Source organism: Aethalodelphis obliquidens, unplaced genomic scaffold (assembly GCF_003676395.1).
Source record: "Aethalodelphis obliquidens isolate GAN/ISIS:26980383/991018 unplaced genomic scaffold, ASM367639v1 scaffold29, whole genome shotgun sequence".
Lineage (NCBI taxonomy): Eukaryota > Metazoa > Chordata > Mammalia > Artiodactyla > Delphinidae > Aethalodelphis > Aethalodelphis obliquidens.
In genome coordinates, this window is record NW_020837973.1 from 18,723,832 (window position 1) to 18,743,013 (window position 19,182).

The following is a 19,182-nucleotide window of genomic DNA, read 5'->3' on the forward strand; positions in this document are numbered from 1 at the left end:
CTTTCTACCTACCATAACATTTAAAAGGCCATATATTAAAGTAGCTAAGAACACTAACCCTGGAGCCAGGCAGACTGGAAGGAACCCAGGTTGTGCCCCTGATTAGTTCTGTGATGTAAATGTTATTCAACCATCAGCCCTCATCTGCAAACACGCTAATCATAGAACATGCAAAGTATGTAGGAGATTGCCTGACCCAGAGCAAGTACGTTAGCTATCACTGAGTTTACTTAAATTATAGAACTGATACAACGGAAATGGTCACAGTTAAAAGAGAAAGCCATAACATTCTTTTTTTTTTTGAGTAACTGTTTGATCACAGAATAATATCTTGTTTCAGGTGTTATAAAGTGTGGACAGCCTAGAAGGCTGAAAGTTACAAGGGCTTAATTTCAAGTCATCTCAGTCAAGTAAATTAACATATTTTAATAACTTCCTACATCATAGTAATAAGCCTGAAGCAGTTCTAGAATGTGTAAGCTGAGGTGGGGAGGCAGCCCAGAAGGAAACTAGATAAAATGTAAACAATTGCAAAGATTATAGGCAGTTAATGGAATGCTAAGAACAAGATTGTATCTTCAACTTAAGAGGATACCAGCAGATAATTTAAGCAAATTAGTTAGCAGTAATGTCCAGGTAATAGATAACATATTGAAATACCTATATTATTCCAGTTTTTTCTATCTTTCAGAATCATCTATATAATACTCATAAAAGTAAGTAGCGTATTTATAATAATTTGTGACAAGACCTAAAATTTCTTTTACTGCAAAGAAAATCTGATTGCCTCATAGCCCAAAAGGAACAACTAACCTAAATTACAGCTGGAAAACCGCTTCACTCTGTAGTCCCAAATTAGCCTCTGTAAACACTTTAGTATGCTCAAGTATCACTAGGGACATAACTCTAAACTCATTTAAGTATATTAGCATTTATAACAACCCAGCTAGTGGATGGAATCATGTATTGTCTGGCCTGGTATTGGGAAAGCTAAAAAGTATATCACATTTTCTCATCACTCTTATTTATCATTATCTTTATATTTGTCTTTAAATTAGATGATTCACGTCAGTTTCTTTTTAATCTACTTCTAATAAAGGAAAATCATGCAAAAAAATTAAATAAGAAAAGCTTCAATAGCCATAGCCCTGGTATCAATGTTTTCCCTTAAGATTATTGCTCATGCATCTTTATCTTAAAATTGTTCATGTTCCGGAAGGGATATGAAAATTGCACTTTTCAAATCTGTCTTACCTTTTTTCTAAAGTCCTGGTACAACTGTTAATGTTTTTCTTTAATGACACTGCATGGGTGGGAAGTTCTCAGCATATTAGCACAAGTTAGTAATTAAGCCAGTAGTATGATTTATGTTGTACAATTTAGATTGTAAGTGCTCATAAAACAATCTCACTCTTTTATAGAATATGGTTCTAGGCTATAAATATGCCCAAAAGCTCAGCAAAGGGTAACTGACTATAAATTTAGAAGAAATAAATAAATAAACCAGTTTTCACTGCTTTTCCAGAAAAAAATCTCTTTTCTTCTTTTTTAGATATCTTTATCGGAGTATAATTGCTTTACAATGGTGTGTTAGTTTCTGCTTTATAACAAAGTGAATCAGCTATACATATACATATATCCCCATATCTCCTCCCTCTTGCATCTCCCTCCCACACTCCCTATCCCACCCCTCTAGGTGGTCACAAAGCACTGAGCTGATCTCCCTGTGCTATGTGGCTGCTTCCCACTAGCTATCTATTTTACATTTGGTAGTGTATATATGTCCATGCCACTCTCTCTCTTCATCCCAGCTTACCCTTACCCCCACTGTGTCTTCAAGTCCATTCTCTACAACTGTGTCTTTATTCCTGTCCTGCCCCTAGGTTCTTCACAATCATTCTTTTTTTTTTTTTAGATTCCATATATATGTGTTAGCATATGGTATTTATTTTTCTCTTTCTGCCTTACTTCACTCTGTATGACCGACTCTAGGCCCATCCACCTCACTAAAATAACTCAATTTCGTTTCTTTTTATGGCTGACTAATATTCCATTGTATAGATGTGCCTCATCTTCTTTATCCATTCATCTGTTGATGGACGCCTAGGTTGCCTCCATGTCCTGGGTACTGTAAATAATCTCCCTTTTTTCTTAATGTCCCTGGAATTCATATGCATTCAGAAGGAGGCTAGAACATATTAACTATTTCTTGTTCTTCCTATTCTCCTTTTTTTTTTTTTTTTGGTAGAAATGATGCTTAAATACACATTTCTCCAGAAAAGAAATTAAACTTCTATTTAAATTGATTTGATCATTTACATCTTGAATTGTTCCTTCTCATGTGTTGCTGTATTTTTAGGTTCAGAGTTCAATTAATAAAAATTATAGTGTTGTTCTCCTGTGGTGAGCGCCTTTTAAATAAAACAATTTAACTGCTTTGTGAGTAATCACATTTATCTCCACTTGTATTCTGTTTCTCTCCAGTTTGGTCAATGAGAGACATAACAGAGGTCTAGAAATTCTATCACTTCTACAAAGTCCACTACTTGTCATTATTAACACCCCCAAACCTAATCTCCATATAAAGTGTTCTAACTCTATATACCATTTATAGTTATGATACCCATCTAATTCAAAGCAGGGAGCTTATGGAGAGTCCCTACCTTTTGCTGGTGTGTATGCCTCTCTGGGTGACATTGTCTTTAGCTCAATGATAAATGAGAAAAATGATGAAAATAAATCTCTTCATGCGTGTCAGACGTTATGAGGTCAACAACTGATTTTTCTTGGGAAGGAATTCTACGCGGGCCTCTCACTGTTGTGGCCTCTCCCGTTGCGGAGCACAGGCTCCGGAGGCGCAGGCTCAGTGGCCATGGCTCACGGGCCCAGCCGCTCCGCGGCATGTGGGATCTTCCCGGACCGGGGCACGAACCCTCGTCCCTTGCATTGGCAGGCGGACTCTCAACCACTGCGCCACCAGGGAAGCCCGGGAAGGAATTCTTTTCCTTCAGATTTAAGGTGCTTTCTCCTTTTTAGTTTTTATAATATTGTTTCTTTCATTAAAGTATGGTGATAATATTTAGTCCAGGACCCACACAGAACACCCCAAGAACTTGGAAGCCCCCAGTGTACTCTTCTCTCATTGGTTCTGCTAATACCTGCCCCTTCCAAAATTAACTCAGTTTTAAAGTTCTATATTATATCACATCATATGTATGTTTGTTATTTATTAACCAAAGCTCTATTTTGTTTTCCTTAATATAAATGGCACCATGTTTCATCTATTCTCATATAACTTTCTTCTCATTAACTGCAAATTCCATTATTGAAATGCATCCACAGTGATACATGTAGCAATGATTCACTTATGAACATGACAAAACATAACGCATCTATTCTTATGTTAATGGTAATTTGGGTCGTTTCTACTTCTTTTCCCCACTAAAAGTAATGCTTTGAACTCTCTTGTACAGGCCTTCTGATGAACGTATGAGTGCTTTACACGTCTGTATGCTCAGGGCTTGGAACCCTGCATTTTCAACTTTACTAGATAAGCCCAAATTGTTCCTGCAGGATTGCATGAAAATTTCCATTGTCCCACATCTTTAGTAGCATTTGTTATAATGAAACTTCTAAAATATATCCTATCTGTTAATGGGAAATGAGACTGTCAAACCACATTGTGGTTTTAATTTGCATTTCCTTAATTACCAGTACCATTTCTTGGTAAGTTACTAGTACCTAAAATGTGTTAGCCAAAAGAAATATTGAGCATATTTATGCATCCTGAGTTCAAAAAAGTATCTATAATTCTCTTACGCTAACTTGAAAGACAGGATGGACAAAATGTCACCTGAATTTTTCAAGCTGGAGGCAAGAAAGCTGGATTTTGTACTCTGAAAATCAGTTATTGGCTATGGGCCAGCATGATAGAAGGTGATGTACACTCCCGGGGGTTTCCAACTCTCTTTGAGCAGTGAAGCTCCTCTTGCTAGAGGGTCATCTCCCGTAGAAGTGTAACAGCTGGGCCATTAGAGGAAAACATACACGTTGAAGCAAGTAGGAAGGCACACAGAGAAACAGCGACATGGATTCTAGGACATCTGAGCAGAACACCAGCAGCGCCCTCTACAACAGAATCAGGGTAGCTGCTTAGCTAAAAAGGGATTCTCGCCAAACTTCTCTACTGAGAATGGTTTCTCTGAGGCTCTCTCTGTGGACCGCTCTTTACCCAGCTGTATTCAACATTTTGATCAATCACATCAGTGAAGACTGAAACTATACATGTCAAATATGAAGATAACTTCAAACTGGGAAGAACAACAAACATTAAACTTGGTCATACTTAGTTTCCAAATGCCCTCGGTAGCCATGATTGACAGAAACCAAGAAAACGAAAGTTTAAACTTTGACTGATATTTTAAAATTCACATATATAAATCTGGAAAGGAGAACTGGTGGAAGAGAAATTGGTGGGTTTTAATTGACCACATGCCTAAGTCAGTCAAAACTATGGTGACTCTCTAAACTAAGATAATGAAATAATTATAGATTGCTTTAATGGAAGGAAACTGTCTACATCAATTTAGTTCCATTGTTCTGTTTATATCTCATTTATTAGGTTATTTGCCTTGGAGTGCCATGCTTTTTGAGAAATAGTGTAAAACTATTGAGAAATAGTGTAAAAGTCATCCAGAGCAAAGAGTGGCATCCGAATAGTGATGGGATTTGGAAAGAGATTAGGTGAAGAAAAAAAGGCACCTTAATGTTGAAGTACCTCAAACTTTGGTTCTCACTTCTTTCCTACTCCCCATATATACTGACATTTCTCTTTTCTATATAGCTCACGTCGTAGATTACTTTTTCTTGTGCCATATTACCTATCATCTTTTTGATACTGACTACCACATTAATATATTTAACTCACACCTTTCTTTTTGGTTCTCACTATTAGCCGACTTCAGCTGAGATTCTATTAGGTGTCTCAAATTGACCATGTCATTCACTAATTAGGACAAACACACATATACTCATGTGGGATATTAATATATGGGAAACTGGGGTTGGTGTATGTGCAAACCCCCTGTACTATCTTCACAATTTCCTGTAAGTCTTAGACTATTATAAGATAAAAAGGTTATTTAAGAAAATGAGATTCCTCATGGTGAGACATTTAAAAGGTATTTGATTTAACACTGGCAGTCAATGCGGTTACATTAGTTTTCAAGTAGCAAAACAAACCATCTCCCTAAATATGTACTCCTTTTCTCGTTTAAATAACTAAATCTGAAGATCGTGAGCATCAAAAAATAAAAACAGGGACTTCCCTGGTGGCACAGTGGTTAAGAGTCTGCCTGCTAATGCAGGGGACACGGGTTCAAGCCCTGGTCTGGGAGGATCCCATATGCTGTGGAGCAGCTAAGCCCCTGAGCCACAACTACTCAGCCTGTGCTCTAGAGCCCGCGAGCCACAGCTACTGAGCCCACGTGCCACAACTACTGAGCCTGCACTCTAGAGCCTGCATGCTACAACTACTGAAACTTGCATGCCTAGAACCCATGCTCCACAACAAGAGAAGCCACTGCTATGAGAAGCCTGCACACAGCAACAAAGAGTAGCCCCCGCTCGCCACAATTAGAGAAAAGCGCACACGCAGCAATGAAGACCCAAATGCAGCCAAAAATAAATAAAATAAATTTATAATAAAGTAATTTATATACAAATTTATAAGAAAATAAATCTAAAATGTTGTTGTGTGCCATTACTACTGAGTCTGCGCTCTAGAGCCCGCGAGCCACAGCTACTGAGCCCACATGCGGCAACTACTGGAGCCCACGTGCCTAGAACCCGTGCTCCACAACAAGAGAAGCCATCACAATGAGAAGCCCGTTGCCGCAACTAGAGAAAGCTCACATGCAGCAATGAAGACCCAATGCACCCCAAAATAAACAAATAAATTAATTTAAAAATAAAAACAAAAAAAGGAAGAAAATGAAAAAACCCTTATACATCTAATATACTTAAACAGGTATGTATTATACAATGGTACATAAAATTACTATTTGATTTATCTTGTGATTTTTAAATGATCTAAATTGTAGATCATTTAAAAATTATAATTTCTTCCACACAATATGCAAATATTGAATACAAAATTGATTACAAAGGTCAAAGTGCTAAACACTCTTTACATAGAGTGTTTCCCTCACCAAAATTTCTTTAGTGATTTTTTAACAAATCCAAAAGAAGCAAAGGTAAAGATTAACCTTTAAAATTCATTCAAAATAGTAAGAATGCCAAAGATCTAACATAGTCGCTTATGTAACAAGCAGGCTTATTAAATTATTGTCGTTTTATTTTAGAAAGAATATTTATAGTTTTTTTAATAGCAAGCAAACACTTGTGATGTTAATCCAACACCTACAAGTTTCCAGTGTATTCCACTCCAACGAGGGCCTGTTGTCAGTTCTGTTCTATTGCATAGTCTGTATGTTTCCCCCTCTTTTCTTTCTTGCAGTTTCAACGAAGGCTCCCTTTTGCCTCATATATTTCCTTTGACATTAAAGTTATGTATTTTATTCTACTGGTGGCTTGTCCTGAGGATAACTGTAAAATCTGTCTTTTTCCAATTATGAGAGGTATTCTATAAATTCTTTGGGGGTATATTCGTTTTGAGATGTGTGCCCATAACTCCCATTAATGTTGCCCATTTAAGCTTGATCTACTGCTTTTTATTTTCTCTCTGAGTGGCTCAAGCCTAGCGTTAATGCAGTTTTGTTTATAATCTCTAACCTCCTCCTTACCTACACCCAGTCTCTTACAAATGCTTTGCACGTAGGTCATTTATGAAACTGTATGCCACAAAGTAATATCAGACCAGCTACTTTCTTTGAAGGGTGAAATATTATTACTCCTTTTTCAGGTGCCATACTCCCACTATATAAAACGCAATATTTAAGCATGGTCAACTGAGAAAGAGTAATATTGAACTAAATAAGCTTAGCTGTAAAAATAACTTGCTTAGATTTATCAATGAAACAAAAACCTGTAGGAATTAATATCACAGAAGTTACATCCCAGATGATATTAAAAAGATGGCACACTCCCCATTGTATAGTTAAGACTATATAGCTAGTCTACAATTCTATTTATTACTGTGATTATGTGGTAAATTCTTTCTGATACACGTTCTCTTGCATGTAGTCAATCTGTGAAAAGTTCCTGTTCTTGATTTCATACAATTTGCAACTTTTATTTTCCAACTCCCATAATGCCTCATAATATCCACGTTTTTAACTCACTCAATACCCTAATTTCCAGAACACAATCCCTGTCATGACGATGAGTGTCAGCTCTGTTCCACTTGAGTTTTCATAGCATGTATATTATTATAGATATAGTGTAGTATAATTACCTATAGGTACATCTTGAGCTTTGCGATGAGCTAGAATATACAATTTCTAAGAACTGGACATTATATTACACCCTCTATATTACAGCCATTATATTACATTATATTTACATCCCTATGGCTTTCCTTCTAGCTAACCCTGTCCTTTGATGAACCTGTTCTCCCAATGTATTGCCCCTTGAGATTTCATTTCACAAGGTGTTCAGCTTGGCTCTTGTGGCCATCATGTCTGTCACTCTACCACAACATTCACCATCAGCCTTAATTTATTTGCACTTCTAACTTTCTACCACGATCACGTGGTCAAAATAAGCCTTGGTATCTCCAATCATTACATTTCTGAGGTCCTACACCAGGTAGCTCAGCATTATTAAGAGAAAACTCATAGAAAGGGTAGATCACAAATACGTTTCTAGATTTCTCTGGAAATTCAGTTACTTTCATAGATTTTTAAAGAAGTTTATCTGTGAAGTAAGTCAGACAGAGAAAGAAAAATATATGATATCATTCATGTGGAATCTAATTTTAAAAAATGAAACAAATGTACTTATTTACAAAACAGAACCAGACCTATAGATATCGAGAACAAACTTATGGTTACCAAAGGGGAAATGTGGGGTGGGGGGATAAGTCAGGACCTTGAGATGAACATATACACACACTACTATACATAAGATAGATACCAACAATGACCTTCTGTATAGCACAGGGAACTCCACTCAATATTCTGGGATAACCTATGTGAGAAATGAATCTAATGAAGAATAACTATATGTGTATGTATAACTGAATCACTTTGCTGTGCGCCTGAAACTAACACAAAATTGTAAACAACTATACTCCAACAAAATTAATGGGAAAAAAAAGAAATTTATATGTGGTCAACTCATCTAGGCCTTTTCTATATCCCATTGTTTTAAATCTCAAGACCCCAATCCCACTGGTCTTATTCTCAGCATATCACCTAGCCTCCTCTTCACCAAAGTAAAGACAGTAATGTTTTCTTCTTTCCTCTATTCTAGCTCAAAATAATTTTCGTCTATGCTTTGTCTTTCCCCCAGGCTCAGGTGAAACTATCCCTCACCTTGCCGAGGTTGCAATCTTCTGCCTCCTCCAGAATCATATATAAGTGAGTTTACTTCTCTCCTGTAGCTTTAATCTTTTACTATCTCTCCTTCTCCTTCACATCGTCTTCTTCCTACTCCCATAAATTCATAACAAAAACTTCAAGTGTTTTTAATATCTCTTAAACCTTTTGCTGACATGCCTTCCTTTAGGTATCACCCTATATCTTCCTTTCATCACCAGATTTATTTAAAAAACATTATTTGCCTTCACTGGCTTCACTTTTTAACACCTATTTTTTTCTCCAAATCCAATGCAATTTGACGATTGCTCTCACCATTTTACAATTATTTATTTATTTTTGTTTTGTTTTTGTGGTACGCTGGCCTCTCACTGCTGTGGCCTCTCCCGTTGCAGAGCACAGGCTCCGGACGCGCAGGCTCAGCAGCCATGGCTCACGGGCCCAGCTGCTCCACGGCATGTGGGATCTTCCTGGACCGGGGCACGAACCCGTGTCCCCTGCATCGGTAGGCGGACTCTCAATCACTGCGCCACCAGGGAAGCCCAATTTTACAATTATTGAAAATAATGTTAATGAGGTTTTACATGCAAGTTCTGGCAATCTTTCATGACCCTCACTTTGCTTAAACACTATTCTTGAGTTTACAATGATCTCAATCCCTTTCTACAGGATACTCACCACCCTTGATATCTGAGGCACTAGTATATTTGGTTTACCTCCAAGAATTATCTTTCTCAACTATGTTAAGAAATCCTAAATCTGTATATTTGGGCCTAACAGTTCTCCTGAGTATCAGACCTGTATTTCTAATACTTTCTGAAAACCTACATTAACTCCAAATAGGTAACTAAAACTCAAAGCTATCCAAAACAAAATCATTACCTGTTAGCTACCCAGGAGCCTTCCCATCTTTCGATTTCTCTGTTTTTAGTTAATACCTTTAGAATAATAATTACTTTTCTCTCTCTCTTACCTTTAAATTTAATCGTAATACCCTTCCAATTTTATATCCACACTCCCTGCTTTTGTTTATTCTCCATTGTTCAGGTCCTCCCATATCTGGTTAAAAAATTATACTACTCTATTTTAATGATCTCTCTTCACAGGATTATTTTAATTAGTTACATTTATTTGGGTTGAAAATGACAAAAATCCAACTCCAATTGTCTTAAAGAAACAAAACAAGGAATATATTGAGCCAAGTAACTGAATTCAGAAGAAACTACAGCCTCAGGCATGTCTGGATCCAGGCACACAGATAACGTTACCATTTATTTGTCTCTTTCCTCAGCTTCACTCACCTCTTTGTTGGCTTACATCTCATACTCGTTCTCTTTGTGCTCACAGTAATGCTCTTAGATATATTCTATCCATTTAGTAATGTGAGCAGTATAAATGCTTACTACCTGATAGTTCTAAAGAATTGATGATTTATAGTCAATAAGTATTATCAGTACTTGATTTGTCCTATGTCTTATTAGAAAGACCAGAGGAAGGTGTGCTTTAATTGGCCAAGTCCAAGACTCACGTCCATGCTGTAGTGAGGAGTGTGTTAATATAAAAGGGCTGGGAATAGAGAGGGCCCGACATTCAAAAAGGAAAGTGCTAGACAAGCTCTATAGCAGATACCTATTATATTTGTCTACGATACACATCTGATACTTGACAAGTATAGCCCAGAGTCGTGGGTATGTCATTCAAAACCCTCCAGGCACTGCCCAGCTGACCTTTCCATTTCAACACTCACCACTTCCTAGCTTCCAAAAGCTCAACCCTAGTCACACTAGGACTCTTGGCTCCTTGAAGTATGGAACATGAATTACTCACTTTTAAGTTTCCAGCACTGGGAACAATGCTGAGAAGGGTGTACCTGGAGGAATTCCTGGCAAACAACATGAGCTTTGTAAACATCTGTTAACTCCAGTCTCTGTAAGCAGCTGAATCTGTGCAGGAAGTAGCTGAAGAGAGAATTTTAATTTATTGATGCAAATGGGGAGAAAAAAAAAACATGTATTTATATTAACCTAATCTTTATAGGGACAAAAATGAACTGTTTATTGCAACTTGATATTTGAAGTTCATTTCAGGGACACATTGGTGACAAAACAAAAAAATAAGAACCGGTTGTTCTATATTCTCTCCAAATGCTTTTGAAATTCAGTGCAAAATGTACTTTTCCATCATCCTTTTCTCCATGAATCATCCATAGCTACCTTGGAGTTACTTCTCATTGTAATACTTTGCAGAATTTTCAGCTCTGAACACAGTAATTTTTCCAAAGATGAAATAATCCTTTCCACCATATTTTGCACAGTTATGTTTCCCCCAATTTTAACTGAGACTCAAACAATGAAAGAAATGAAGCTATTAATTTTTTAACAAAAGTCCACACAACTGACATTAAAAACTGTCACAGGGCTTCCCTGGTGGCGCAGTGGTTGGGAGTCCGCCTGCCAATGCGGGGGGCGCGGGTTCGTGCCCTGGTCCGGGAGGATCCCGCGTGCCGCAGAGCGGCTGGGCCCGTGGGCCACGGCTGCTGAGCCTGCGTGTCCGGACCCTGTGCTCCACAGCAGAAGAGGCCACAGCAGTGAGAGGCCCGCGTACCGCAAAAAAAAAAAAAAACTGTCACAAAAAACAATAGTCTACCTTATACGTATTGTTAAACACAATTATTCTTCTTTCATAGACCTATATTTCATATGGTGTAGGAAATTCATTTTTATAGTTTGATGAATGTAGGACATAGAATCGGTACTTTGCATATGATCTCAGAAAACACTAAGAGCATTTCTGACACATCCTGAGCATCTATCCACAGGCAATAGCTAAGTCAAGCACAGATACAGACATTTTGCAAATGATCTCAAGGAAAAATGTCTGGAATTGCAATAGATATTCTATTGGAAAGTTGATTTGCCAAGTCATGATGAGCCCACAGTCACTTTTAAATTATGCATTCACTCATTCAAAAAACATCTAGACAAATAAGGGGGTGAAATGAGAGCTATATAACTATGCTTATATCATAATTCCTGTAAACTTCTACTAGAAAATACGGTCTTTAAGGGAAGGAACACTTCTCATCCACACATTTTGCATGCTTAACCCAACACCTAATACGTAAAAGAAGTTGGCCGATTGTATTTCAGGAGTAATCTCCATCCTCAAAGCCACAGGTACACTTTCACTGGGAATCCCATATCCTACGAACTCATTATTGTTAGTAATAAAAGAAAAATATTTTAGTAAAAAACAATCTCTGTCTCCATAGAGAAAAGATTAAAATGGAAAGTTATCATATAGACAACATACAGGAAAAAGACAGTCCTGTTTCATCAAATGACTCAGCATTGATTAATAATCTTAGCACCCATGACTGGTAGTTAAAAGACTAAGTGTGATCCATTGCCTCGATGAAGATAAATCCTTCTTATTTGATGTCATAACCCATGATATTACCTAACATAGACCTGGTATTCAGTATTAAAAGCATGTTGATTACTAACAGGTTTTTGTTTCCGATAGCCACTCCCATCTTAATAATACTTTGTCATTAGTTTTTCTTCTTCCCAAAGTGGAGCTCAGACATGTAACCTGCAATTTATATCTTCTGCAATAATTGTTACCACTCCTTCATCTGACAATAAAGCCATCTCTGTTTGTCAAACTTTGGTACAATTAAAATCACCTTAAGGGCTTCCCTGGTGGCGCAGTGGTTGAGAGTCTGCCTGCTAATGCAGGGGACACGGGTTCAAGCCCTGGTCTGGGAAGATCCCACGTGCTGTGGAGCAACTAGGCCCGTGAGCTACAACTACTGAGCCTGCGCGTCTGGAGCCTGTGCCCCGCAACAAGAGAGGCCGCGATAGTGAGAGGCCCGCGCACTGCGATGATGAGTAGCCCCCACTTGCCATAACTAGAGAAAGCCCTCGCACAGAAATGAAGACCCAACACAGCAAAATAAATGAATTAATTAATAAACTCCTACCCCCAACATCTAAAAAAAAAAAAAAAAAATCACCTTAAAAATGAATTAAAAACTCCAAGGACCCAAGCCTGGTGAAGTGAAATAAAACCTGATCCTCTTTTTACCGATTTGCCTGAGTGATTCTGATCCACATCAAAGTCGAGTAATTGTTGAATTAGTCCTTCCATTTAATTTTTTTTTTTTTTTAGATTGCATATATATGTGTTAGCATACGGTATTTGTTTTTCTCTTTCTGACTTACTTCACTCTGTATGACAGTCTCTAGGTCCTCCTCACCGCAAATGAGGACATGGGGAGGGGGAAGTGTAAGCTGGGATGAAGTGAGAGAGTGGCATGGACTTATATACACTATCACATGTAAAACAGATAGCTAGTGGGAAGCAGCCACATAGCACAGGGAGATCAGCTCGGTGCTTTGTGACCACCCAGAGGGGTGGGATAGGGAGGGTGGGAGGGAGGCTTAAGAGGGAAGAGATATGGGAACGTATGTATATGTATAACTGATTCACTTTGTTATAAAGCAGAAACTAACACACCATTGTAAAGCAATTATACTCCAATAAAGATGTTAAAAAAAAAAAAAGTGAAGGATTCAAGTGAAGGATTGAATTAACAAAATTCAAATTTTGTTAAATTTGAATTTAACAAAAAACAAGAGTCCCCCATACATCCTTTGTCCTAAAAACTTACGTATCCACAAATCAAACTCACTCTCTAGTGCTAAACAATCCTGTCCAATATTTTCATATTTTCTCCCTCCTTATATTGCATTTTATGTTTTATATTAACATAGTTTAAACAATATGTATAAAAAAACACCTATTTTTTTTAAAGAAACCCAGCTTAAATTGGTTAAATTTAAGCTTCATAAAACATGCAACTTATGGGAAAATTAAGCTATACTTTTCAAACTCACCAGGCTCTACGTATTGTGTACAGAGATAAGAAGATTGAAATTAAGTAGCTCATTTTTTTTCTTACAGGCAGTGGAATGCACTGGCCTCCCAATCCCAGATCCACTGCACAGTGGTATTAGGTCTTTGCACCTCTGGTTCTATTCTTCCTCCACCAGATCATTCCATAGCTGACTCAGCATTCATGCTTCAGCTCAAGAGACTGATGACCTTCAGAGCATTTATTGCTGTCTGAAGTTTCCTCATCAATTTTTTGTTCTCATCAATTTTTTGAACTTATGTTTTTACCAATCTCTTATCTCTACTCTTCCCAAACACCTAAAATAGTGCCCCACATATAATACGCAGTCAAAAAATATTTGTTAAATAAATAAACAAATAAGAAAATAAATGCCTGAAGAAATAAATGAATAAAAAAAATCATCAAGCCATCTTTCAATAACTAATGCAGATTTCCATAATATAGAAATATTGGTATGTATACTCCTTCAAGTATATTAGGCATTTTCTGTCATGTATAGGGAATTATCTCTTTCATGAGAGTAATTCTACAAAATAAAAATATAATACACACAAAGAACTAGAAAATACTTGATGACGTAATTCAATCAATTGGTAAGGACTGGAGAAGGTTTTGAAAAGCTGGCTTTACTGCCAATCAGTTGGCTAATTTCACACTGTAAATTTGAGCACTAAACTGAAAGTTAAGAGACCTGAATTCTAATTGTATCAATAATCTAAATTAAATTTGTGTTTTCTGTGTGTATATAATTAAGGGGTTGGAAAACTCCACTTGAACTTTGAGGTTCTGTGAATGAAATGGACTTTAGGAAGAAAAGATAACTTTGGCATTCCCCAGTGAATACAAAGATAAGCATGTATTGCCTGGTGAATTCATAAATTCCTCAGTGCTTCTGTGAAGCAGATAAAGCTTGACAATAATCTATATTTCATGACAATTACGGTAATAACTCTTATTTGTATAACATTTTAGCTATAATTTACACTTTAGTTAGTAATTTACATACTTTCACCTACATTATCTTAACTGACCCTTACAACTATACATATGTATACACAGCCCTATGCATAATCAGAGAAGGTATCCATCCTTCCATTTCCCCTTCCCCACCCTTGCATGTCCCACAGGAGGATAGCTGATGTTTAGAGAACTTAAGTGATTCACTAAAGTGTACACAGCTGGCAGTCATTGACCTTTTTTGACTACTCGATATTCGATATTCTAACTGCTACTACCAATGCTATTTATTCCTTTTGTGCAGAATCTGTCTGCAGCCCAATTATGCCTTATCTGCTCTATTTGTTCTTAAAACTGGATGCCAAAATTCAGAGGCTGATGTTTCAGATTTCTCTTATAAGATTCAAACACCCACTTATTCCAATTGTCAGCTAGATATCCTATAGCTACCTATGGTTCAACATTTCTGAACACAGCATTCCTAAGCCAGTTCTTTAAGCATATCCCCTGACCCAGAAAATGACACCATTCATTATTTTAGTTGCCTGAGCTGAAAACTTGATAGTTATCCTTTATACCATCTAATCAATCTAGGGGAGAGGAAAGAATACTGATGAGATTTGGTAATGGACAAAGTTGTTAGTAGACTCTACTAAAGCAAACACTCAAGGAGGTGAAAAATAAGACAAAAGGAAGGAATGATCCCTCTGTTCCTAACTGACAATTTTTATCTTTGAGAAATTCTAGTCTGGGTGACTTTAATATCATTGGGCAGAAAATCAGGCAGCTTTTGTAATATAGAGAGAATCATCTCTTTCATAGAAGTAACTTTACAAAACAAAAACATAATGAAGCAAAAAAAAATACTTGATCAAATATTTGATATTTGATTTCTAGCTTAGAAATTATGCTCTCTGATTATTCCCCAATGAATTATCATGGTATATTTTTGTAATCACAGTAAAAATATATCTCCCTTTTTTGAAATTTGCCTACATATCTTATCACTGGAATTTTATGTTCTCGGATATAGAAGGTATTTTCATTTCTACCAGCTCTACAAAATGAAATTCCTTCTGGATTATTAAAATATTGTGAAAACATACCAGCCTAGAGTCAAACACCACAGGGATTATATGAAATAGTTGACAGAACTACCCATGAAGAAAGTTGAAACTGTGGTCAAGATGAACATTAGTTCATTAGAACATTAATAAAAATGCTTACATAAATATCAAGTGAAATATGTATATTATTTCATTATCGTTAGGAGGTTTATAGTGCACACTGTCTTTTGATCTCAACCAGTAAACAAAGAGATCTCAATATATTTCTATGCTGTAAATTATTTTCTCAGTGAAGAACATTTTGGACAATGGCCATTGCTATTTCTGTGGATTTGGATAGCTTCCAAAACATATTATGTTCTTGGCCCTGACTTAGCAGTTTTTTAAACTAGCATAACAATAAAAGTAGCTTGAACATCATATGGACTTCACAGTTTGTCACAATAATGAAGACCACAGTCTCTGGACCCAGAAAGTCTGGGTTAAATCTAAGCTCTGCAGTAACAGCTGCGCAACATTGGGCAGCTTCACTTGCTTCATCTGTATGATGGGAGTGACCGTGGCAGCCGCTGTAAAAGATGACTGTGAGGGTTAAATGAGTTAACCTATGTGAAGCACTTGGAACAGTGTCTGGCACACGGTACTATGAAATGTCTGCTCTTAGCGTTGACTTCGCTATTGTACCACCTTATCTCCCATCCTCCTATTTTATCCACATGCTTGCATTCCACCCTGAAGGGTGACGACTGGACTACATCTGTTTTTAATTTTATCTTCATTTTATAGTCTTAGCAGAGATGTATGTATCTCTGGTTAAACCAGGTATGTGTGTACACTTTTTACGCTTTGAGCTCTGTAAAAATGGTGCATTACTGTATGTAGTGTGTGCAATTTTTTTTGCCACTCAATAATATTGTGTTTCTAAGGTTATCTCTACTGCTGATCTAATTTTTATATATATGTTACTCCATGTGTCAGTAAAATATAAATTGATTCTCCATTCTCTTATGAATATATGCTTGATTTTATAGCTATTTTAAAAATAATTATCAACAATGCTAGCTTTCTTTTGATAATTTTAGGAAGGTTTTTTAATCTTTTTATTACATCCTTTACATAATTGTATATTTTAGTGGACTAAGCTGGAGGTCCATTGTGGCTTGATATATTTGGAAAGTGCAACCTATATTACGTAGGGTTCCTATCTACTTCAGACATTTAGACTTTCAAGTATTTCAATTCTAGTAGAATTCATACAAAGACAATTATATATCTAATAGGTTCATAAAGTCTTCTCTTTAATAAATGAAACATGTAGAACTGTTGGTACATAAAAAATGACATACTTATTTATATTTAAGATTTAAAAATGAAGCTATTATCAGGGTAGATGTGATGACCGAAGAATTTTCATTGTGAAGATACAGGAACTTTTCTGGGCAGATATTGTTGCTTTATATTTCTGTTGATGCACTGAATGCATTCAGACCAACACTAAGAAAAAATAAAACGTAAATTCAAGAGAAGGTAGACTTACTCTGTTTGGAGTTTCTGAAATGAGAATGTATACAGCTAATAAAAACTAGTAAACAAAGAATGATACAAAGTATAAATTTAATAAAATATGAAATATTGACCAATGTCCTCTGGCATCAAAGGGACTGAGCTAATCAAACAACATGATGGCTTCGCTAACCAAAAATTTTAACTCATCTCGGGGGAACTTTTCTCCTATTTTAAGATAAATTATTAGTTTTCCCAACCGACTATTCATAAGCTACTCTACTGGACAGTTTCTTTACATGTGAGATCACATTTAATCCAATTATCTCCCAGAAATGGAGTTATTATTTCAACAGCCCGGAAGAGATAAATGACTAGAGACTCCAGATTTACACCTCAAACAAGTAGCTAGTAAGGGGCAGAGATGGGATTAAAATGCAGGTTGACCACACTCTAATGTTTTTACCTTTGAAAGGGGAAAACTGGATATACTTCCCTGAAGCACAGTGCCCTCTCTATTCTCTATTACTGGAAGTTTTCTCCAAAAGATTAAATTAAATATATATATACACACACACACACATACATGGCAAATCCATCCATATATATATATATATATATATATATACACATATATATATATATACACACACATATATACGTGTGTGTGTGCGCGTGTGTGTATAGCAATCATACAATAGACAATCAGTATGTAAGACCTCTAAGACATTCAAAGGGAAATAACTGTATATTCAAATCAAACATTAAGTAAAGTTTTGAAGTATTATTTTCCTTTAAATATTAGCTTTTAAAGAAGATGCTCATTTAAAATAACTCCTAATTATTTCCAACTATTAAAGAATTCATAGTTTACTGATGTACGTCAAAACAATTAGCTGTCAGAAAGGAAAAAAACCTTGCATTATTTTGTAAAAGGGTGAAACTTCCCTGACCTATGAACTGCTTTGATTATGCTGATCCAATAAATGCCAGACAATTCCATTCAACCGAGAATTATGTCTCATATACCTGCTGGAATGACGGACTCAGTGTTCTGCTTAATCTTGCTATTCTTCTGTGATTACCCATGTGCAAATAAGCCTGGCATGACACAATAATTCAACAATTAAGGAAAAGTGTCATTACCTTATAAATAACTAAAACGAGTACTGAACAAAAGAAAAGCAGAATGGATCTTGCTTCTTGTTTCATCACTTGCTTCAGATTCAGGGTCAACTTATCACCTATTCACTGTCTTCCTGATGTAATAAGCAAGTCTTTCAGAGAATAAGACTATCAAAGTCATGCAGAGATTCAAGAAAAGTACCAAGTGACAGACTATTGTGAATTAAATGATCAAATAGGAATTAACCAGAATACTATATTTTTTCCAAAATATATTGTTCCTTATGAGATGACAGGTAATACAGTCTCATATCAGTAACTGTGCATTACAATTAGTGCTAGCTAAAAGTATTTGTCACTCATGATCTACTACATTATATCTGGCATTTGAGGATGCCAGTTCCTTTGGGATTACAAAAAAATAATACCGTCATTAACAGAGTGATAAGTATTTGAGTGCTGTGCCAACATTTAACTCATGTCTCCCAACCGAAATGGGAAAATGTTCTTTATTGATTGGAGAAAGGATCTTGTTTGAAGATAATTGACTCTGAGTCTTTCATTGACATAATACCACCTCCGGAAGAAACATATGCTCAACTCGGAAAACAAAGGTTAGATGTAAGAGGCTGATCACTTTCTTACTCAAGCAGAGCTCCTGTTGACCTGAGTGAAAATTCTGTCTGCCTGTGAACCAAATGATTATAGATCTAGTCCACTTTATAAGTGAAAAAAAAATCTTCAATTAAGAAACTTACACAGAAGCAGGGTGTAAGGAATACACAGGGCCAGTCACCTCTCATGGAAATAGGGAGAAGGGTGTGGTGGCCAAGAAAAAAAATAGCTATTTCAAAAAAAGACAAACTCACACAACTAAGCATTTTGTTGCATTAAAACAATCGCTACAAAAAACGTTGGTAGACAGGATATATTCAGTCTTGGAAATGTTAATTTTGAGATGCCAAGGCAACATCCAAGCAAAAGTTCCCAGTGGCAGAAAATGAAAGACAAAAGAATCTGTTACTCAGTGTTGAGGCGGGGAGTGGAAACAAACACACATAGCACACACACAGCTATGAAAGGGAAGACTCCTGAAGATGGAGGGTATTGT